At 44.6% G+C, this 24,036-nt stretch overlaps 1 protein-coding gene and 1 long non-coding RNA gene across 6 annotated transcripts in view; both read left to right on the forward strand.

The window, feature by feature from the left end:
- Positions 1-24: 24 nt before the first annotated feature.
- LOC125642660 (uncharacterized) lies at positions 25-8,039 on the forward strand. 2 transcript variants are annotated; one of them, XR_012669876.1, is made up of 4 exons: positions 25-188; positions 1,828-1,971; positions 2,546-2,626; positions 7,329-8,039. It is a non-coding gene; the product is annotated as an uncharacterized LOC125642660 (long non-coding RNA). The 2 variants fall into 2 exon arrangements; XR_007358462.2 differs by having other exon boundaries at positions 25-1,971.
- Positions 8,040-20,783: 12,744 nt separating this feature from the next.
- Positions 20,784-24,036, forward strand: part of SYTL5 (synaptotagmin like 5) — a 169,099-nt gene continuing 165,846 nt past the window's right edge. For 3 of the 4 annotated variants that reach the window (XM_048864031.1, XM_048864060.2, XM_048864051.2), the window contains exon 1: positions 21,539-21,664. The gene's annotated coding sequence lies outside the window, so the exon portion shown is untranslated. Of the gene's footprint in view, positions 21,152-21,538; positions 21,665-24,036 lie in introns of those variants that run through there. The other variant, XM_048864042.2, reaches the window with a different exon arrangement.

The raw sequence follows: 24,036 nt of genomic DNA on the forward strand, positions 1-24,036 counted from the left end.
CGCCCGCTCCTGCTCTGGAGTCAATGGGCAGGGGGCTGATGCCTGTGGCGAAAGCCCGTCGGCCACGGCCGCCCGGTGCTGCGAGCTCGGCGGGTGACCTGTCCAAAGGGGGGAGAAATGGGCTTGTGTGCTGCTCCCCCCCCCCCCCGCCAGGGCGTAATAAAGGCTGGACAGGGCTTGTGAAATCGGTGTGTGGGGAGGGGGGTTATTTCCTCTTCTGCTTTTACCACAAGAAATAACGAGTCCGGCTCCCCTGGGTTTGCTGGAGAACCCTTTGAGGTTTCCGGTGCCGCACTGCGGACCGGCGGTGGCCTCCTGGCTCAGGCACCAGGCTGGCACTCAGGAGGTCTGGCTTCTTCTTCTCCTGGCTCCGCCGTTGTCAGAGCTGTGTGGCTTGGGGCAAATTATTAAACTCTCCCTGCTTAAATCTTCCCCGCTGAAAACTGGAGCTAATGCTTAGGCACCTTCGTTAAATCACTTTGAGCTCTTGTGGACGAAAAATGCGGTATAAATTCTAAGTATGAGCGTTTGTGCCTCTTCATTAGGGGCTAGGGTGGTGGGATCTTTCCCTGTTAAACCTTGGCGTTAAATAGGAGTTAAAACAGCTTTAAAAACTGCAGGAAAAATCTTTCACCCTCAGTTGCTCAGTTTTCAGGGTTTTTTTCCCTTGTAACTTCATAATCCCCTCAGTAGTCATAAACAGGGTTTCCAGGTGGACAAAACTAGAATTTTTAGCCTTTAAGAAAGTGGGAAAAAATCCTTTTTCGTGTCTTTTTCATATGTCATAAAGCAGCATAAAAGTCTATAGAACCCTTCTCCCTTTGTAGTTCACCTTTAATAGCACCTTGAGTTCTGTGCAGTGACCCTGTTGTAAGGGCAGGAATCTCCCCTACAACTGGAAAAGAGAATTTGCTTTTATTACTAGTAAATGTTGACAGTGTGCACAATACTGCACAAAACCCAAAGATAGTTTCCTGTGCTAAATAAAATGCCTTTTTGTATTTATATTCCAGTAATAGAGCACCTTTAATCGTGAAGGGTCTCAGAGCATTTTACAGATTTCAGCTGATAACCGGAGGAATAATTTTTCCCAGTGGTGACTGTACTTTGAAGGTAGAAAAACTGATCAGTTGTTCAGCTGGGCATAGCAGTTCTCCACAACAATATAATAAATGAAGTGAAGAATACCATTTAGAAACTGCAGCTGTCTGTAGGTAGGCAGAATGTAAATGAGAAATTGTCCCTGAGATTTTCTTTTTTCCTGGAATTGGGTGGCATTTCCTTTTTACTCCATAACTGGCATGTTTCAGTAATTCTGAAAGACTCTTCTGTGCTGCTGTATGATTGAATATGACCACTTACATCACTGATATTACCACTGTTCTACAATTGCAACAAATCTTTTACAAAGTATGTCATGTAAATGTCAATCCAGGTATCCTCTTTATATCTGAAGTTATGAATATTGGCCATGGACTTGTATTTTATACATGTGTTATAGTCCTGGGTAACACCTACCAGACAGGATTTACACTGGTACCAGACAGCTATGTAGTGATGGTCCATCAAGGACACTTCACTCTCACAGTGCGCCATCAAAGAAACTCATCCTGCCCAGATAGCTCTTCTTGCCGATGTATCAGTTTCCAAGGGGCCAATGGCCACCTCCTGTGAGTCATCAAAGCATGACCCTGGACTCCATCTTGGACTAGTAATTTTCCATGCACCTGGGCTGTGAGTTTAGTTGGGACAGCAAAATTCCATGCACATGGCGGAGGATATAAAAGGACCCTGACATATCTCCATTTTTGTCTTCATTTTCTCTAGACTGGATTTCTAACAAGGAAGCTCTAAGCAAGGACTGATTACCCCCAACCTGTTTGGGTAATTCCAGGGAGAGAGTTTTGCAAGCTAGCAGTTTATTCCATCATTTCCATGATCCTGATCTATGAACACTGAAAAATCACTTGTGTGTGTATATGATCTATTAATCATTTATAACTCTATTTTCTTTTATTATTAAACCTTTAGTTTTTAGTTAGTAAGGATTGGCATCAACATAATTATTGGATAAGATCTGAGTTATATATTGACCTGGCTAAGTGGCTGGTCCCTTGGGATTAGAAGGACCCTATATTTGATTAAATTGGTTTTCAGTAACCACTCATCATGAAGTTCAGTGTCTGTGTGGTGAGCCGAGGGCTGGAATGCCTAAGGAGACTGCATTTTTGGCTTCTTTGTTAACCAGTGTGGTGAGACAGAAGTTCACTTTTGTTACTGGCTGGGTATAATCTAATGATAGAATAACCACCAGTTTGGGGTGAGTCTGCTCTATTTCTCAGCAATCTGCCCTGAATGTAGTATTCTCAGCCATGACCCACTGAGGCATGGTGACATCTTCCAAGATGTTTCAGTGAGGCATTTACAATCTCGCTTTAAAAACAACAAAGCCCAATTATTTTTATATCTGCTAGGGAGCCCTGTAATTCTGTAAATGAGACACTTCCTCATGGGAGTAATAACTTTTTTTTTCTTCTGCTTCTAGATTAATTTCTCTGCATGACCTTGTCATGCATCTGATGCAAAGTCACCATTTTACAGACTGGTATTAAAAGTGAATGGCAAGGTAATGTTCTCTAATTGCTGTGTTTAATTGAAAAGGTTAATACTGACATTTACTTTTATTCTTGCACATAATAAAACAATGAATAGCTAATAAATAGGAAGTCACCACTATCTGTTGTTGTTTGAGAGACCGGTTGGGTAACCAGCACAAAATACTGCAAGTTGGAGTACTGAAGTAGTGAGACTTCTCAGTGTTGTAACTTTTGTGATTTATTTTGTTCACAACATAGAAAGACTTAGCCACTGTAACATCATTCTTCTCTTCCCCTAACTCACTCTAATTTGAAAAAGACATTTAGGTCTAAGCTCAAGACTGGGAGTCAGGAACTCCTGAGTTCTAATCCTAGTTTTGACTGTGTGATTCCTTAAGAGGGTTGATATATGCCTGCCTACCTCACAGGAGTATTTTGTGGATTAATTTTGCACAGCACTTTGAAAATATAAAAATCACATACCAAATTATTATTTTATTTTTGACTTCAGTCACTTGCCCTGGAACTAGCTTTCAGGTTTGGCATGTGCTGCAGAACAGAGTAAGAGAAGATTGATCAGGAGGGAGAAATCCCTTGTTTAAAACAGATATCATTATGAGCAAGCACAAATGGAAACCGAATAATGAAAAAATACATGAAGGTTATATAGTTTTTCAGCATAACACATTTCATTTTTCTATTGTATCGCAGCACCTCCTTAATGTTTCATGCAATGCTTTCTCAAGACTCCATGCTTTGAAGCTATTTTTTTTTTAATAAATTGTTACTATGGCAGCTAATGGTAACATTCCATCTTGCTGAATGTAAACTAATAGAAGTTTTCTGTCAGATATAGGTGTAGAATATACACTAGTGAGCCGCATTGCGAAGAAGAAATCAGCAGTGTGGAATGGGGATTTACCCCAAGGTTGGAAGAGTTCTTTCACTTTTGAGTCTTTTCAGGATGTAGGAAAATATAAAATTAAAATAGCTTCTAGTTCATCTGTGCTTATCTCTTCCCGACCTACTGAGCCATTGCTATTGGCTTTCCATTGTGTATTTTATTTATCTCAGAGAGATTCATCTTTAAACTAATTTCAACAATCAAAATTCTTCCTCTTGTCATGGAAAATGACTAAATCTGTTACTGATGTCACAAAAACACTTATAAATTGAAAAGAAATATTTTGACCCCCTGTTCCATGATGTATTGCTTGATCATGCTACTTATTGTTTATTACACTAGAGGGAACTATACGCTGGCAAGTGAAGATGGGTAGTTCAGTATAGTTCTGTCAACTGTAAAAGGAACTGTGCTGAAAGAGACGATGCAGAGGTAGATTCCTGAACTGTTTTTTCATGCACTGCAGACTTTCTTCATTTAAATGCAGAAAAGGAGCATATAAATGCAGAGAATGAACAGAGCAGCTTGAATCTACGATTCTATTAAATCATTCTGGTGATATCAAGTAAATACTTGTTGGGGAAGGATGATGATTTTACACATGGGAGCCGTAGTAATCTGTGAAGAGTCTATGCTGCTTGAGAGGATTCAATGTAATGTCAATGCTAATGCTGCTAAAGTATCAAGGGATAATTTTTATATCACTTTAAAAAAAAGTGTTTATTAAACTGCCAGAGACAAAAGCAATAAAATTCTGGCATTAGTCTGTCCTGGCTTTCTTTGCCATGTTTGGGCAGATCCTGTACTACTTACTCAGCCAGAAGTCTAATGAGAATTGTGCCTGCATAAGGAGTTCAGGATCTGGCCCATCATGTATATGTATTGTCAAGAGCTATTTTAATAATATTACAAGAAAACTAGTGGCTTGCTAATTACACCCTGGATAATTAAATACATATTAAATAAGAGAGTTCTTAGTTGAGTCATTCTAGGTATTGGTATCTCCATAGCTGTAAATGATCCCTTTAAAGAGTGTCCTGTATGTGTAGGGTCTTATCTAGACTGGAAAATTGCATCATGTTAGAACACCTGTTGAATGATATGGTGGACCAGTTTACATGAGGTATATGTAGGCATAGGTATTGCATTAGGTATATTCATGAGGTATTGTATGCCCATACAGGTAGTAAGGCTAATGCTCCAAGTTGACAGGTTTCAGAGGAACAGCCGTGTTAGTCTGTATTCGCAAAAAGAAAAGGAGTACTTGTGGCACCTTAGAGACTAACCAATTTATTTGAGCATGAGCTTTCGTGAGCTACAGCTCACTTCATCAGATGTATACCGTGGAAACTGCAGCAGACTTTATATACACACAGAGAATATGAAACAATACCTCCTCCCACCCCACTGTCCTGCTGGTAATAGCTTATCTAAAGTGATCAGCAGGTGGGCCATTTCCAGCACAAATCCAGGTTTTCTCACCCTCCACCCCCCCACACAAATTCACTCTCCTGCTGGTGCTAGCCCATCCAAAGTGACAACTCTTTACATAATCAAGTCGGGCTATTTCCTGCATAGATCCAGGTTTTCTCACTTCCCCCCCACCCCCAAACACACACAAACTCACTCTCCTGCTGGTAATAGCTCATCTAAACTGACCACTCTCCAAGTTTAAATTCAAGTTAAACCAGAATATCGGGGGGGGGGGTAGGAAAAAACAAGAGGAAACCGCATTTGCTCCAACCCCTCAGACAGAGACAAACACCTACAAGATCTCTGTCAAGCTTTCTTACAACTACAATACCCACCTGCAGAAGTAAAGAAACAGATTGATAGAGCCAGAAGAGTTCCCAGAAGTTACCTACTACAGGACAGGCCTAACAAAGAAAATAACAGAACGCCACTAGCGGTCACCTTCAGCCCCCAACTAAAACCCCTCCAACGCATTATTAAGGATCTACAACCTATCCTAAAGGATGACCCAACACTCTCACAAGTCTTGGGAGACAGGCCAGTCCTTGCCTACAGACAGCCCCGCAACCTGAAGCAAATACTCACCAACAACCACATACCACACAACAGAACCACTAACCCAGGAACTTATCCTTGCAACAAAGCCCGTTGCCAATTGTGCCCACATATCTATTCAGGGGACACCATCACAGGGCCTAATAACATCAGCCACACTATCAGAGGCTCGTTCACCTGCACATCCACCAATGTGATATATGCCATCATGTGCCAGCAATGCCCCTCTGCCATGTACATTGGTCAAACTGGACAGTCTCTACGTAAAAGAATAAATGGACACAAATCAGATGTCAAGAATTATAACATTCATAAACCAGTCGGAGAACACTTCAATCTCTCTGGTCACGCAATCACAGACATGAAGGTCGCTATCTTAAAACAAAAAAACTTCAAATCCAGACTCCAGCGAGAAACTGCTGAATTGGAATTCATTTGCAAATTGGATACTATTAATTTAGGCTTAAATAGAGACTGGGAGTGGCTAAGTCATTATGCAAGGTAGCCTGTTTCCTCTTGTTTTTTCCTACCCCCCCCCCCAGATGTTCTGGTTTAACTTGGATTTAAACTTGGAGAGTGGTCAGTTTAGATGAGCTGTTACCAGCAGGAGAGTGAGTTTGTGTGTGTATGGGGGTGGGGGGGATGTGAGAAAACCTGGATCTATGCAGGAAATAGCCCGACTTGATTATGTAAAGAGTTGTCACTTTGGATGGGCTAGCACCAGCAGGAGAGTGAATTTGTGTGGGGGGGTGGAGGGTGAGAAAACCTGGATTTGTGCTGGAAATGGCCCACCTGTTGATCACTTTAGATAAGCTATTACCAGCAGGACAGTGGGGTGGGAGGAGGTATTGTTTCATATTCTCTGTGTGTATATAAAGTCTGCTGCAGTTTCCACGGTATACATCTGATGAAGTGAGCTGTAGCTCACGAAAGCTCATGCTCAAATAAATTGGTTAGTCTCTAAGGTGCCGCAAGTGCTCCAAGTTGAGGTATATATGCCCTGTAACAGCATTGCAAATAGGAATTCATATAGGAAAGAAGACTAGGTTGGGGATAGCATAGCTATAAGGATCTTAAGGCAGTTAGCCAAGGTACATCAAATACCATTTAACCATTACAGCAGTCAAGCAGACAAAGGTGGCATAATGATTTTTCACAGGCTTACACATTTCATAGAAAAAAGACTGGGAACTGTTAAGGTTTCTGACAATCAGTCCAGAACCTTATCTGGTTTTTTTTTCTGTGCTTTCTTCATGTCAGCAGGGGAGATAAAGCAGAATCTAAGACTGAGAAATTGCTAGATATTTGGTATAGACATTCAGTGGAACCGTAACATGATCGTTGCCCTTGGCATAGTTTGTGACACCCTTCCGCTCCTGCAGCACTTCTGCGGGGACCATCTTGGTGAATTACATCACAGCAGCATATCTCATTGGTCTTGAATAAGCGCCTTCTCTGCCTCCGAATCCCCTGTCTCAGTATAATATCAAGAGTCAGGACTGCTTAAAGGGGATGCAGAGTGGATCGCTTTCCAGTTCACTTCCGCACCATATTAGTTCCTCCAAGGCACAGCATAAACTGCAAATCCCAAACCGGGAACAGAAATCCCAACATCCTAATCTAGCCCTTGTGTACACAACACTTATCACCTCTGAGGCCTCCCAGGGCTGGGATGAATCTAAAGGAATGGAATTCAGAAATAGAGGCTAAAACAAAAAGAATGCTGTAATTGCTTCTATGGAAACAGCACTAATGTGGACAATAACTACTTGTTGTTTTCTGTACTCCCCTTTATCCAGAGCTGAGCAGTTGACTGATATGAAAAGGAAGAAACAGAGGTCTAAGGATGAGATGTCTGAAGCCCTCCTTACAGACTTTCCAAAAAGCCCTGGAAAACTACTGATAACTGGAAAGTGTTTTTGATGTCTGAAAGAGAAAAAGACAGGCAGCTATCCAGCGACGGCATTGAACTGGCTCGAGACAGTGTTGCCATGACGAAAGATGCTGCGGAGGAAGATAGGGACTCCTGGAGGCAATGATCAGGCAGAACGTTCTGTTGGGTTGCATAGTGAAATTAGGCCAGCAGACAGTCGAGCATCTTCAACCAGAACCAGCCATGTTCTGCAGCCCCTGTATGATCTAGGGTACTGGGAACACCAGCCTATGTTTCCCGCAGTAGACCTGCAGCCTTGCTCCCAGAGGCCATTCACTTCCCCAGCTTCAGCACTGGGTAGTAAGAACACCACATGGGAGCCCAGCACATCTGCACTATCCAATGCATGTGGCAACTGTGACCCCAATATGCTACCCTAGAAGGTAGAGGGTCTAGAAGAAGCAAAGACAAGATGTTCACCTGCGTGTGAACAGAAGTCCCCTCCCCTGACTTGTTGTATGTTGCCCTCTTCACCCCACTGTATGTGAAAGACATTTTTTCACTTTAAACCTGTGTTTGATGTTGTTTTAATCACTATGATCAAAGATTGTAACATTTTCTAAGTTTTATTTTTGGTTTTTATTTATTGCAATAATTTGTGCAATAAAAAACATTAAGTACCAAAGTACCTGCAATGGATGGTACACACAACCCACAAATTTTCAACTGAACAGCAGTGTCGTAAGTTTTTATAAAAGCACAGATGGTATAAAATAGAGTACCCAAATGTGCCACTTCCAACATCCATAAAATCAACTTCAATTCTCAAAATTCTCTCCCTTTCCCCCCAAAACCCCCACAGCTGGATGTACAGCTGCACTCTTTCAGGCACCAAACTCAAAGTAAGAACAAAAGCAGTCCCTGACAATGCCTTGGGGCTGCTCATGTCTCTGCATGACTGCACCACAGCCTCGCACACATTAAGACTTTCTTACTCTCACAGATATTGTGCAAAATACAACATGCAGCTATAATCCTAGGTAAATATCATTGTGCAGTTTCTAATCTAATGAAAAATAATGCCGTCTTGATTTCAAACGGCCGAATGCACACTCCACTGCCATTCTGCAACTGCTGAGACGATAGTTAAGCAGTTTATTCCTTCTGTCAAAGTACACCATAAATGACTTCACTGTCCGGTGTCACAGAGGATAAACTGGGTCTTCCACAGTACCCAGAGAAATCTGCATGCCCTTAATGTCCATAGTGCTCCTGGAGGCAAACTCTCCATTCATTAAGATAAACAGGCACGAATTCCAAAAGATCCCAGTATTGTGGACTTTTCCAGACTACCCTGCATGTATGTTTGTGAACCTGCCACAGTCGTCAGCCAGGCCTTAGAGCATCATAGGGAGCACTTTTCAGTTCAGCTCTGTCAAGGTTCCTCCCCCACTCTGAACTCTAGGGTACAGATGTGGGGACCTGCATGAAAAACCTCCTAAGCTTATCTTTACCAGCTTAGGTCAAAACTTCCCCAAGGTACAAAATATTACACCCGTTATCCTTGGAATGGCCGCTACCACCACCAAACTAATACTGGTTACTGGGGAAGAGCTGTTTGGACGCGTCTTTCCCCCCAAAATACTTCCCAAAACCTTGCACCCCACTTCCTGGACAAGGTTTGGTAAAAAGCCTCACCAATTTGCCTAGGTGACTACAGACCCAGACCCTTGGATCTTAAGAACAATGAACAATCCTCCCAACACTTGCACCCCCCCTTTCCTGGGAAATGTTGGAAAAAAAAAAAAAACCTCACCAATTTGCATAGGTGACCACAGACCCAAACCCTTGGATCTGAGAACAATGAAAAAGCATTCAGTTTTTTACAAGAAGACTTTTAATAAAAAATAGAAGTAAATAGAAATAAAGAAATCCCCCCTGTAAAATCAGGATGGTAGATATCTTACAGGGTAATTAGATTCAAAAACATAGAGAACCCCTCTAGGCAAAACCTTAAGTTACAAAAAAGATGCACAGACAGAAATAGTTATTCTATTCAGCACAATTCTTTTCTCAGCCATTTAAAGAAATCATAATCTAACACATACCTAGCTAGATTACTTACTAAAAGTTCTAAGACTCCATTCCTGTTCTGTCCCTGGCAAAGACCAGCAGACAGACAGACACAGACCCTTTGTTTCTCTCCCTCCTCCCAGCTTTTGAAAGTATCTTGTCTCCTCATTGGTCATTTTGGTCAGGTGCCAGCGAGGTTACCTTTAGCTTCTTAACCCTTTACAGGTGAGAGGAGCTTTCCCCTGGCCAGGAGGGATTTCAAAGGGGTTTACCCTTCCCTTTATATTTATGACAAGCTCTGATGCCTGATGTTGAAGGCAAATGATAGGTATGTGGGTCCCATCAGTTGCTCCAATACAATTTTGAGAACCCCATGTGTGCAAAGCCATCAATAGAGTCCTAAGCATTAGCATTGTCAAGCTTTATAAGCCAGTGTACCAGTACCTTCTGATAGCAGCACACGCTTGCATGACTGTGTCCCCACAGCTGATCTTCCAACACTGAATTGTTTGTCTGCGGACCAGTAACAGTTGGGGGTGAACTGTTGACAGATGGTGACCTGTTTGTTAACGATGGTAAACAGCATGTTAGTATGCTGCCACTGCAGCTTTGAAGTGAGTTCGGCACAGATCTCTAAAAGAGCTGTCTTTGCCATTCAGAAATCCTGTCACCACTCCATATCCTCCCAGGTCTGCAGAACCGTCCTTTCCAACCCATTGATGCTGGTTTCCAAGCCCAGAAATGGTGTTGTGCTGTGTGCAGCTACTCTAAGAACAGCCCATGTAGTAGCAGTTGCTCAGTGACTTTCCTTCTCCCTCTGCTGCTGTTGTGGCTGCATCCGTTGGTTGGTGGTTGAAATCCAAATCCAAAGCCCCCCAGCACTGAGAGCTCAAATAAAGTCCAAACAGCCTTTGCATGTTCGTCATTGCTGGCATGGAGTGTTGTTGTGTCCATGCTGGCCCACGGCAATTCAGAAATGGCTCTAGCCCACCTTGGAAGAGAGGAACCACAGGATGGAGGGAACAGAATCATGGGATTTGGGGAGTTTGACCCCAAGTCCCAGAATTCCACTGTTTGTTCAATAGTAATTTCTTTTGTTTTCCTTTAGGAGCAGTTTCAACAGATATTAAACCTCCCATAAGAATTCAGTCTGCTTCCTACAGGACACTTCGCCAGGCAGCCTTGCTAATGTAAGTCATATGAAATTTAGTAACTGAAAGAATTTTTTCATTTAGTGACTTAAAGAAGCAACTCAGATTGTATTTGCTTAATTCTCAGCATATAGCAAAATCAAAAATTGTAATAAGATCTCTTGAGTCCAATTCCAGTTCCTTAACCACAAGTTCCATCATTTCTCTTTATCCTCTAAACTCCAGAAATGTAGCTTTCTAAGAGATCTTGCTAGAAAATGCAAGCACAAATAACAGGTGTGGTAGTTTCGCTTTTTCTTTGGGTCCAGTGCTGGCAGGCAGCCCAGTCCTCCCCACCCCCACATTACTCTAGAAAAAGCTTTTACTTGATAACTTTATTTAAATACAATTCTCTTTAAAATGAAGCCTTTTACCAAAGCTGCCTTGCTCTGTCCACATCATTAATAGTGTATATATTCTGTGTCATTGATTAACCCCCCGGTAAACCTTTCAAAATTGCTTAAGGGCCAGATTTTTAAAAATACTTTTATGAGCTGGGTGCAACCTTGTAATGGGTTGCATTAAAACCCTGTTGAAGTTGATCTTGATTAACTCACCTTTCAATTAACAACTATAAACAAACTCCCACCTCAGAAAAAAGGTGTGTGAGAATCCACCCCAGAGCTTTTGGGCTAGGGTAGGTGTGTGGGTGTAGGAGAGAACACATACACACGCACAGGCACAAAGTCACAGACAAGAACAAGGAGAGTGAGAAGAAAAGAAGTAAAAGCCAAGCAGGGGCCTGCAAGTACAGTGTGACTCTGGAAATGCTAGAGAGAGAGAGACTTTGCATCTGGTGTTGGCTAAACAGGCTTGGGAGCTGTATGCTAAGGACTTGTCTGCATTGCTGCAGCTGCAGCACTGTAATGCTTTAGTGAAGACGCTACCTATGCTGACAGGAAGGCTTCTCCGGTTGGTGTGGTGATCCACCTCCTTGAGTGGTGGAAGCTATGGCCATGTCTACGCTACCGGCTAAGTAGGCACTGCTGCAATCGATGCAGCAGTGTTGATTTAGCGGGTCGGGTGGATTCTCCGTCACTGGCAATTTCTAAATCAAGATTTGATGTTTTTTTCTAAAATACTCTTTAGAAATTATTTTGGGGAAGTTCTGTGGCCTTTATTATACAAGAGGTTAGAGTAGATGATCACAGTGGTCCTTTCTGGTCTTGGAATCAATGAATCTTCCTCAGTTGAGGGATGTGGTTTTCTGGGGATCTAGTAAAATGCTCTTAGATAGTTCCTAATGATCATTCACATTTTTCTGTTTCCATTTGCTCCAAAATGACTTAGCTTATAGTTGTTTTCAGTTTTGAGTGCCAGTTGTACAAAGTATGAAAGTGTATGTGTGTGTGTGTGTGTGTGTAATATAAAATAAAAAAAATGTGTGCGGATTATATTCTGATTGCATATAACAAATGTGATCGAGTCATGATTATTTGTTCTTAAGATACCACTAACTTTCAGTTCTGTAATCAGTTCCTCTTTTTGTGTCAAGATGAGGTCTGAAATAGAATTTTGCTATATTGAATGCAGCAATTTTGGAATTAGGAAATTGTCATTTATTATAATTAGAAATTCTGAGGATGTTTCAGTACTGGCAGCATGAGACCTCCAGCCTGTCACTAAGCTTGAAATCCCACATTATAATGCAGCTCTCCCCCAGTCTTATCCCCTATTATGGATAGGGGCTTATGGAGCTGGTCACACTGTTCTAGTGTGATTTGGTGGTTTGTAACAGACACCAGCTAGTACCTCATCTTGTGTTTTATTTGTTAGGACATTGATCTATAAGCATTCAAGATGACTTTCTTCCCAGGTGCCAGTGACTCAGAAACAGGTAATGCCACTCTCTTCCCCTTTTGCCCACTTGATCCTTCCTAAATAGGTTTATAAATGTGGCTAAATGGAAACCAGTAGAAAGTAAGTGGATCCCTGGCTATCAATTGTACAAAAGATGAGCACACACGTGCTACTGCTGTTTCAGATTAATATCTACCTGTGTAAGATTTATCTTTCCCTTAAAAAAGAAAAGATACATTCTAATGATATTTAAAAGCTTTTTATAAATATCTGGTTATCTAAATCTATTCACTGACTGAAAAATGCTCTTGCCACAGACGGACAGAATTAATTACACATCAAACTTCCTTTTCATTTCTAGCTTTGACATATAATATCCCATTCACATTGTATACATAGGACCCTAGATATTTGACTTTTAAAAATACAAATCTGTTACAGAAAAGAGAGCAGGGCTGTATCTTCTTACTTTAGATTTCATCTGACTCATACCCAGGCTCAGAATAAAGAATTGCAGAGCCCCACACACTATGGAAATTGCGCCCCCCCCCCCTCCTTAAACTAGACAGCATTTGAAATGCAAGAATATTGCTGCCCTAGGCAAAACTTCAGTGTGCCACCACCAGAACAGAGGCTGTCAGCTGGAGTGTGAGATGTTGGACTTTCTGGGGCAAGTGCAGAAAACCTGATGGTTCAGTGGTTATGGTAGAAATGGGAGGGCCAATCACCAGCCAGGTCACAGCACCACCCAATCAGGCCAAACCTGAGTTGCGACTGGGTGCACAGGTACACAGCACCACTCAAGGTTTTTTTTTTCCCCCAGAGGTTGGGGGGGGCCCTGACATAGGGCCCTGGGCAAGTACACTGAGTGCACATTGGTTAATCCATGCCTGCTTCCTCCAGGCTCCAGGGGTGCTCAATTCTCTCCCCACTCTGCCCCAGGCCCTGTCCCAACCCAACCCCTTCCCTCAAACCCGCCCCGCCTTTTCCCGCCCCTGCCCCCCCACGCCTCTTCCCATCCAGTTCTGTGCCCTCCCACAAGCACGCCCTGTCCCCGCTCTTCAGCACCTCCTGCCGACCACAATCCACTGTTCCATGGCATGCAGGAGGTGCTGGGAGGGAGGGGGAGGAGTTGATCGGTGGGGCTCCCAGTGGACTCAAGGCACTGGGCGGGGGCAGGGAGGGGGTTTGGCTGCTGGTGGGTGCTAAAGCATCCACTTTTTTTCTGCGGGTGCCTATGCCTGCTTCTACTCTTCTTTGGGCATTCCTTTTTGAGGAAGCAGAGAGGGAAAGCAGGAAAGTGGTGCCTAAAGAAAGATTCATTTCTGAGAGAAAAATGAAAATAAAACGTGTTATAAAGTTTCCTGGACATCTCAATAGATCAATCCTGCTCCTCTCTTCATATTGCATAAGTAGAAAGGGGGCAAAGGAACACTGGAACAAGTGTAACTTTGGGGTAGTGTTCCTAGCATCAGTGATCTCCAGCTTGGGGTCAGTTTGTCAGTGGGAGGCGGCATATATTATGAAAACACAGGCCTGATCCACCCTGTGACGTCTGACTATGTTAATAGGTATCAAGATCAAATTACCATATTCTAGCAGGAACATCACTCTTACTCTTCATGAGTTGGTAGCAATTAGGTGTATAATAGAAACAGTTGTACCCAGCCATGTTAAACACTGGACAAATAGGAGTTGTCAATGGATAATGTCTCTATTGCATTTTTTAAATTATTTTTGCTTTTTATTAAAATTTAGTGGATACAGATTAACAAAATAATACTGAGCAAATAAACTAACTTGCTGTCACAAGGAACTGTAGGCAGTAATAAATGGATTAAAGAATGGGCTATCTCCAGTGCATGTTCTGTGAGTATTTCTGTATTCTTTCCTAGAGTGTGATTTTTGCCTTTTTCCTCAGTGCATCACAACAGGCATTGCTACACCTCTTCTAAAAACAGTAAATTAGTGTGCCTATTTTCTTTCACCAGCAGTGGAAAAGAACACTTGTTCTAAACTGTGATAAATTAGGGCAAGGACCCGTTCTCCAGATATACCAATAAGTCCTACATTTAAAGTGTGGACCCAAACTGGTCTTGAACCGTTGGAAAAAATAGCCAATGCCACAACATATTTTTCAATTAAATGTTAGAAAAAGTTTCCCTAACTTTCTGATCCCTACAATAATTTTGAAATCTGTTAAATGTTTACTTTTATGTAGAACACCTCCTGGCAACAGCTCAAAACTCATAGTGATGTAAATGGCTAAGAAATGTAAGGCCCTGTACATGTTACTGATAGAACCGTGACTTTGTGTAACTGGTTAGGGGAATGGTCAGCTGAACCGGCTACAAATTGAATGTTGCAATTATCTCTTCACAGCCATCTTTTCTGCCCTTGCAACCATGTTTTGCATCCACACATAGTACTCTAAGTGGTTGCAAGGGCAGAAAAGATGGCTGTGAAGAGATAACTGCAACATTCAATTTGTAGCCTGTCCAGCTGACCTTGTTTTTAGGAGCGAATTGTGGGACAGGAAAGTCCTCTCTGAGTCTCTTACCTAAGGTGCAGGCCACACTCACTCCAGGCTACCTTCACCCCCACGAGGCTTTATTGTACTATTCTCGCAGGTCATTGCATGTAGTACTATTTACAAGTCCCAGCCAGCTCCCCCTCTTTCTTCTGTGGGTATGTCTACACTACAGTTTGACACCCTCAGTGGGCCTACACTAGAGGCCTCTGGCTCATGGGGCTCAGATGAAGGGGCTTGTTTACCTGTGGTGGAGACATCAGGCTCAGGCTCTAGCTCTAGGACCCTCCTACCTAGCAGAGTCCTAGAGCCCAGGCTCCAGCCTGAGCGCAAATGTCTCCACCACAATTAAACAGACCATTAGACTGAGCCCAAGTCAGCTAGCATAGGCCAGCCATGGGTTTTTAACTGCCATATAGACATACCCTGGGAGGCACGGCACAGTGCTAGCACCTTCCTCTATGATCTTCATGCCAGGATTGCTTCCTCTCTATTTATCGGCCCCCAGCAGCTGGGGTTGCTTCGCCTCTAATTAGCCCTTCAGCTGTGGCTACACTTGTCAATTGATCCTCTATTTAGTTGCCAATTAACCTATATTGGTGGTGATTTGAGTGACAGGGTAGTGAGTCAGCTTCTGGCTCTGAACCTGGGTCATGGAGCCATAGCAGCACCTACTGACAAGGACTGTGGATATTTTCTAGATAGGCCACCTTTTTGCCAAGGATTTCTTACTCATTGAGACCCTTTCTGGCATTGCAGGTTGCTGCATCCTCCAGCTTGCTGAAGCTTAGTGCTGGATATCCTGGAAGCAGGACAGGACAAGGAGAAAAAAGAGCACCCAGAGCACTTTGAGGTGGTAATTAAAAATAAAGCAAAGACAGGTGTTGAGGTCTGTGTCCATGTATGTTACTGGATGGAACTGTGAGAAGGGTGAATTGTGGATCAGACCACATTCCAACTGCTAGTAGGCTAATGTTGTGGCTGTCTGGACTGACTATGACTACAGTTGTAGAAGCCCCAATCTACAGTTGATTTCTGGTGTGTAGAGCTGGCAGCTGCCTTTCAGTGGAAAACAACCCTGAAAAAAATCTGCTGACCCTATGAACAAGAGCACTGCCCTCACCTCACACTCTGGAAAGTGGCCATGAGTGCAGACTGTTACTCCTCACAGAGCTCTCTGGTGTGAGAAAGATCACAGAAGCAGGAGATGCGCTACTGGAGGAATGCACAGCAATGAAGCAGGTGCTGCTGACCTAGGGAATCAAGGTTACTAATGTCTCTGAAATAATGGAAGGCTTGGAATAATCTTGAGGTTTCCTAAGACATGCTGGAACAAGTGATGAAACTCACATCTCAGTTCTTTGCCCCTCCTCAATAGGTCATGGAGTTCTACCACCATAAGTCATACGGCCTGTCGTGGATCACAGAAGTCCCTTAATGGATGTAAGCCTGGCAAGATTCATGATGCTAAAATATTAGAGAATTCCGGAGTGTACAGGAAGAGACAGGTGGGGTCACTGTTCCAGCAACAGCGAAAGAATGGTGCATCTGCTAACTCTCTGGAACTCTGCCATCCTTTGTGGCACTGGTTGATGAAACTGTGCCTCAAATTATGAGGCTGTTGTTGATTTTCGCTATTGCCTCAGCTGCCCGGTGATAGTGGCTAATTGTGGTCTTTGGGAGATCAAGATGCCTACTGACGTAAAATTACACACCTCTTGAAGTTTTTTTAGTGTTGCTTCAAAGAAGCAGCAGCAATTTCTTCTTGATCTTATCACTAAAATATATATCTAGTTCTTTTTTGAACCCTGTTATAGTCTTGGCCTTCACAACACCCTCTGGCAAAGAGTTCCGCAGGCTGACGGTGTGTTGTGTGAAGAAATACTTCCTTTTGTTTGTTTTAAACTTGCTGCCTATTAATTTCATTAGGTGACCCCCTGGTTCTTGAGTTATGACAGAGTAAAATAACGCTTACTTATTCACTTTCTCCACACCAGTCAAAATTTTATAGCCCTCTATCATATCCCCTTTTGTATAGACCTTGATCATGTCGCAGTGGCCCTACCCTCTTCACTCTCACTATCAGTGATGTGAATGAAAATTCTGTTTCCAGAGTTTTCCAGACTTTGGGGAAATTTGGAGCTGAACTTTGTGGATTGGGCTCACTTCTAGTTCTCATGCTTGAGGTCTTGAACTGCACGCTGTTCATGTCATATATATTAAAATAAACAAGGAAAAGGGTTGCTGGGTAAAAGAGAACACAAGAAAAGTAAGAGGCACAAAGGGTGGCTTAGGAAAGAGGGACAGGGCTCTTCAACTCTTCTGTTGTCAGATTTGTTGTGCAATTTTTAAATGAGAGCATTATTAGGGGTGCCTTTTCAGATTTTGGTAAGGAGGGCAACTTTAACCGTGATTCCAGAGGCTGCTTAGGCAATTTAAAACAACAATTGAAATAATTGTAGAATAATGTAGATTACTTTCCATCATTTAGGCTACTTTCTTTTTGCAGGTTTCAGAGTAACAGCCGTGTTAGTCTGTATTCGCAAAAAGAAAAGGAGTACTTGTGGCACCTTAGAGACTAACCAATTTATTTGAGCATGAGCTTTCGTGAGCTACAGCTCACTTCATTGGATGCATACCGTGGAAACTGCAGCAGACTTTATATATACACAGAGAATATGAAACAATACCTCCTCCCACCCCACTGTCCTGCTGGTAATAGCTTATCTAAAGTGATCATTTGGATGGGCTATCACCAGCAGGAGAGTGAATTTGTGTGGAGGGTGAGAAAACCTGGATTTGTGCTGGAAATGGCCCACCTGATGATCACTTTAGATAAGCTATTACCAGCAGGACAGTGGGGTGGGAGGAGGTATTGTTTCATATTCTCTGTGTCTATATAAAGTCTGCTGCAGTTTCCACGGTATGCATCCGATGAAGTGAGCTGTAGCTCACGAAAGCTCATGCTCAAATAAATTGGTTAGTCTCTAAGGTGCCACAAGTACTCCTTTTCTTTTTTCTTTTTGCAGTTCATCAAGCTTGGAATAGAACATTAAATTTTTGGAAACATCCTACTAAGGCAAGATCTCATGAGTTTATACTGCACCTGCCTGGGACTCTAGGGGTGTTACCATACTACAAATAATAGACTAGAAAGTGACTTTAAACAGGAGTGAAACTGATACTTTCAAGTTAATTTCACAGTATTACCAACCCCAAATGTTCAGAAATAATGAGATTGGCTTAAAAATCATGAGATTATGTAAAAGTAATAGATTTGGTGTTCTTTTTATTTGCCACCTGCTTTTTGAGCCTTTAGGGTGCACTGGTATTACATTTTGAAGCTTTCTCCACAGCCACAAAGGTTAGACACTTACTTTTTCTTTGAGAATGAAGGCTGAAATCATCACATATCCACTTGACTCCAAGAGTTGTGGCTTTAAGGAAAGTAATAATTATCATTGGACTCATGACAAAATCATGAGAGTTGGCAACTCAGCTTTCCTTCTGTTTAAAGACTGTTTCTTTCCGGAAGGCTTTTAAGAAAAACATTAGAGTGATCGAGTTACAGTTCTCAAAGGACCAAACCGAACACCAAGAAAATTCCACATTTTAAAGCTGAGAAAAAATGGAGTCTTCTGAGGTAGATCAGGGCACTGCAAACAGGAAAGGAAAATAAACAGGCACAGGGGCTCTGGGCAGCTCTTTCTCTTGGAAAAAAAAGTTGGGTCAACTATTCCAGTCCTTAATCAGGTAAAACTTCTATTGCTGTCAGGGCCTCCACTCAAAGATATTAACATGTGTTCAATAATTATACACCTAATACTTAAATATCTTGAGCCATCTTATCCAGGGCTACACATTTTGTAAGCACTGGCTCAGGGACTATATTTTCTGGCACATTGTGAACAGTGCTGAGCACACCCATGGTGTCAGTGAATAAGAACATAAGAATGGCCTTACGGCGTCAGATCAATTGTCCATCCAGCCGAGAGTCCTGTCTTCCGACAGTGGCCAATGCCCAGTGCTTCAGAGGGAATGAACAGAACAAGTAATCATCAAGTGATCCAGCCCCTGTTGCCCATTCCCAGCTTCTGGCAAACAGGGGCTAGAGATACGATATCATGAATAATACAAATCATGACAATAATCATCGACTTTATGGACTCTGTGGATGCAATTTCAGTTCTTTGTTCTGGAATTGGCCTGAATACAGCTGAATATAGGTGCTGACTTCCTCTCTGCACTGTGGAAGTCACACCCCCCGAGCCCTTCCCCCAAGGCTCCACCCCTGCCCCACTTCTTCCCGCTCCTGCTGTGCCTCTTCCTGACCCTTCTTCAGTCCTCTGCCTCCCACCCAGTGCCTCCTGCACACCATGGAACAGCTATTCTGTGGTGTGCAGAAGGCTTTGGAAGGGAGGGGGAGGAATTGATTAGCGGGGCCACCGCCAGGCAGGAGGCACTGGGGGAGGGGGTGAGATTGGCTGCTGGTGGGTGCTAAGTACCTGCTAGTTGTTTTTTTCTTCTGTGGGTGCTCCAGCCTGGAGTCAGTGCCAGCTGAAAGCCTAAGGATTTGATATACAATCATATGTGATACTTATACGACACTTTCTCATTCCTTCCTTTCCTCAACCTCAGAACAAAAAATGACAGAACAAAATGGTTTTCAGTTAAAATATAACATTTCACAGCAGCCGTTGTTCTACAGCCCACCATGGGGTAGAACCTGCCACCCTCTGGGGGTTAAGTGATCTCCTCTCATCTGACTCTCATTATCTCTCTTCATCCTTCCTGACCTGCTTTTCATGCTGTCAAGTGACATCCTTCCCAATCGCCTGGAACCATTTGCTGGAGTCTCAGAGAACTGGCCACCTTGGTTTTGCTCTCATCTATCAGAGTCTTTTTTTGCAGCATGCAGCAGAGAGAGAGGCTGGTGCATGGAATAGGGTCTGAGACCTGGGTTCTACTCCACGCATGGACTTCTTGTATGACTTCAGGCCCCTGCCTTAGGGACAGAGTTTCAAAGGTTTTAGGCACCCAAAGATGCAGTGAGGCAGCTAGTGGGGTTTACAAAGAACCTAAACTTCTGGGTGCTTTTGAAAATCCCACTAGGTGCCTCAATACCTTTGAAAAGCTGGCCTTTAGTCTGTTCACCTCAGTGCCCTAGCTTTACAATGGGGATAACAGCAGTGCTCTACCTCACAGAGGGGGTGTGAGGAGAAATATTCAGACATTGTGAGGGATACAGATACTACGGTGATGGGGCCACATAAGTACCACAGGCAGAGGGGGAACTTCTCTATACCACTGCTATCCCTTCCCTGGGTTTTGGCCCTGTCTTTTCCCCCCTCCCCCTCACATCTCCCTCTTTTCTGATGGGACTTTGGCTCAGAGTGCTTGGCTGTATTTCTTCTAAATCCCCTGAGTTCCCTGTTCAACACCCCCCCCAGAGGAATCCCTGTTTTACGGGCTCATCTAAGGATTTCCAGATCCTTAATTTAATTACCAGCCCTTTCTTATCTTAAAATCACCCTGCCCCTGGGCAGGGGCTGAGACCAGCCCCTCTCTCCTGATGAACTCACATTGCACACTCAGGCTGCGGGGCAGCTAAGAAGAGCTGGGGGGGCTGTTGCAGAAGGAAACCTGGTTCCCCTTTTGTGTAGCTGTATTTCGAGTCGCCTCCCAGCCTCGTCCACGCCTGGAGCAGGGGGATGCGCTCGGACACCTTTCGCTCCCGGGGAGAAGCGCCCGCGTAGCCCAGCCCCACAAGGACCCCAGCCGTGCGAACTCTCTGGGCGCGGGCCTCCTCCCGCCAGTCCCGTGTGCGCTCCTGCACCGCCCCTTCCCCAGCCGCTGCTCCCGGGGCTGCGGACTCTCCCGCCTCCCGCTCCCCGTCCGTTCTTCCCGCCGCTTCTCGACGCGGCGCTGCTGCTGGAGCGGGCGCCCTGGCAGCGGGGAGGCGCAGCTCCTCGGTGGATGCAGGAGACGGGAGCCGAGGGCTCCGGCGGGGCGGGCAGCGCCGATCTGCTGCCGTTGCGTTGCCGGTGAGGGCTGGTCTCCAGCCCAGGCCCCAGCTGCGCTCCGCCGGCGATGCTCCCGCCGCAGGTGCACCGCAGCAGCTCGGGGCGTGCCCAGAGGCGGCGGGAAGGGACGAAGGTAGGGGGCAGAGACTTTCCGTGGGAGCAAGTTGGTGACCCAGGAGCGGCAGCTTGCGCGCATCGCGCTCGGGGAAAGGGGGTTTGACCCCCGCCCATTCCCTCCGCCATCTCTCCGGGCTCGCCCGCCTGCTGCCTGCAGAGGGAGCTCCCCGGGGGCAGGTGCCCGCCGGGACTCTGCACCGAGCCAGCCTCCCTTGCCCCCCCCAGCGGCAGCGCCGCCGCTACAGAGCGGGGCTGCCCCCACTGCCCCGGCCACGTGAGGAGCCGCTGTAGCTGGGGCTGGTGCCCGGGCTGGCGGTAGCACCCCTAGCCTTGCCCCTCTGTGTGTGTGTGTGTGTGTGTATGGGGGGAGTGTTAGGGGGCGAGGGCTAGGGCGTGAGGCAGGGCTAGAGCGAGCGCTCCGCCTCCCAGCTCAGCTGGATGAACAGAGTTGCCACCAGCAGCTCTTGGTTGCCTCGGCAGTGGCGGGGGCTGCTGCCAGAACAAGCCTCTTGGCCGAGATGATTTCCCGGTAAGTGCATTTCTTAATGGTCGTTCCGAGGCGGATGCGACGGGAGCGTCGCTTTCTGAGCGGCTGGGGAAGGAACACGAAGAGTAGGAATCCGATATCGAAGCGGGGGAAAGGTAATCCGGTGGCAAAGCGAGGTCCTCGCTGAGATCTACCTTGACTTAAAGACACACGAGTAACCGAGACGAAAGGCTGTTCTGTCTTTTCTCTCTGTGTTTAGTGAGTGCTAATCAGAGTGATATTGGCACGTGTGGATGAGGAGACTGTCTTTTCAAATGATTGCGCTGAGCTCTGCTTGTCTGGTAAATTAGAGAGGTGTTTCTCTTCTACCCTGGGCTACAACAACGCTGCAGTAAATTGAAGATCCACGTCTCTGGATCGTTGCAAGTTTGGGTCATTACTGTGGAGAATTTAAACATACCCATTCCCCCTTTCAGTTGGTAAAAGGCTAGAGAATTTATTGTGGATCAAATTATTGTTCCGGGGGGGGGGTACGGGGGGAATCTAAGAATTCGTAGTAATACAGACCTATGGGACAACCTTTCCCCCTCTAATATAAAATTGCTCTATAAATTGGAAGTGGTTGGCTGTAACCATCCTATTTTTATTTATGCTATTTATCTCTTACAGTGTTCTGTAAAAGGGGAGAGGAGGGAGAGAGTGAACTAATTGCTATTGTTTAGCATCATGGTGTGTTTCCAGTGGGTTCCCACGGGGTTTTGTGTTTGGCTCTATGCTTTTAAACATTTTTATCAATGACTTGGAAGAAAAACAATAAAACCGTTATTGATGAAGTTTGTTGATGACACATACATTGGAGGAGTGGTAAATATTGAATTGGGCAGGTCATTGATGCAGTGGGATCTGGCTTGCTTGGTAAACTCTGTGTAAGCAAACAATACACATTTCAAGACAGCCAAATGTTAAGACCTATATCTAAAAACAAAGAATGCAAGCCATGCTCATGGGATGGGGAACTGTATCCTAGGAAGCAGTGACTCAGAAAAGGACTTGGGGCAATGATGTTCAAGATTGCCCCCCATCCCTCCCAAACAAGTAGTTCAATTTGGACTAACTCTTTCAAAGTTTTGCTAGTCAGTTTCTAGCTTTTTATGTTTGAGCGGATATGACCCCAAATTGCAATTCAATCTGTGGGCAGACCTTTGTTCCTGTGGGGTGCACAACTGACTGCAATGGAGTTCTGTGGAGTGCAAGGGTCCATGTGCAAGGATCTGATTTCAGGATTGTGGAGTGTATGTGTGTGTGTGCGTAGCTATTATAGAATAATAGAATATTAGGGTTGGTAGAGACCTCAGGAGGTTATCTAGTCCAATCCCCTGCTCAAAGAAGGACCAACACCAACTAAATCATCCCAGACAGGGCTTTGTCAAGCTGAGCCTTAAAAACCTCTAAGGAAGGAGATTCCACCACCTCCCTAGGTAACTCGGTCCAGTGCATCACCACCCTCCTTGTGAGATAGAGTTTCCTAATATCCAACCTAGACCTCCCCCACTGCAACTTGAGACCATTGCTCCTTGTTCGGGCATCTGCCACCACTGAGAACAGCCTAGCTCCATCCTCCTTGGAACCCCCCTTCAGGTAGTTGAAGGCTGCTATCAAATCCCCCCTCACTCTTCTCTTCTGCAGACTAAATAAGACCAGTCCCCTCAGCCTCTCCTCATAAGTCATGTGCCCCAGCCCCCTAATCATTTTTGTTGCCCTCTGCTGGACTCTCTCCAGTTTCTCCACATCCTTTCTGTAGTGGGGGGCCCAAAACAGGATGCAATACTACAGGTGTCGCCCCACCAGTGCCAAATAGAGGGGAATAATCACTTCCCTCGATCTGCTGGCAATGCTCCTACTAACACAGCCCAATATGCCGCTGGCCTTTTTGGCAACAAGAGCACAGTGCTGACTCATATCCAGCTTCTCGTCCACTGTAATCCCCAGGTCCTTTTCTGCAGAACTGTTGCTTAGCCTGTTGGTCCCCAGGCTGTAGCAGTGTATGGGATTCTTCCTTCCTAAGTGCAGGACTCTGCACTTGTCCTTGTTGAACCTCATCAGATTTCTTTTGGTCCAATCCTCCAATTTGTCTAGGTCACTCTGGATCCTATCCCTACCCTCCAGGGTATTTACCTCTTCCCCCCCAGCTTAGTGTCATCTGTGAACTTGCTGAGGGTACAATTCATCCCATCATCCAGATCATTAATAAAGATGTTGAACAAAACCGGCTGCAGGACCGACCCCTGGGGCACTCTGCTTGATACTGGCTGCCAGCTAGACATTGAGCCATTGGTCACTACTCGTTGAGCCCGACAATCTGGCCAGCTTTCTCTCCACCTTATAGTCCATTCATTCAATCCATACTTTTTTAA

The sequence above is a fragment of the Caretta caretta genome, chromosome 1 (assembly GCF_965140235.1).
Source record: "Caretta caretta isolate rCarCar2 chromosome 1, rCarCar1.hap1, whole genome shotgun sequence".
In the NCBI taxonomy this organism is placed as follows: domain Eukaryota; kingdom Metazoa; phylum Chordata; order Testudines; family Cheloniidae; genus Caretta; species Caretta caretta.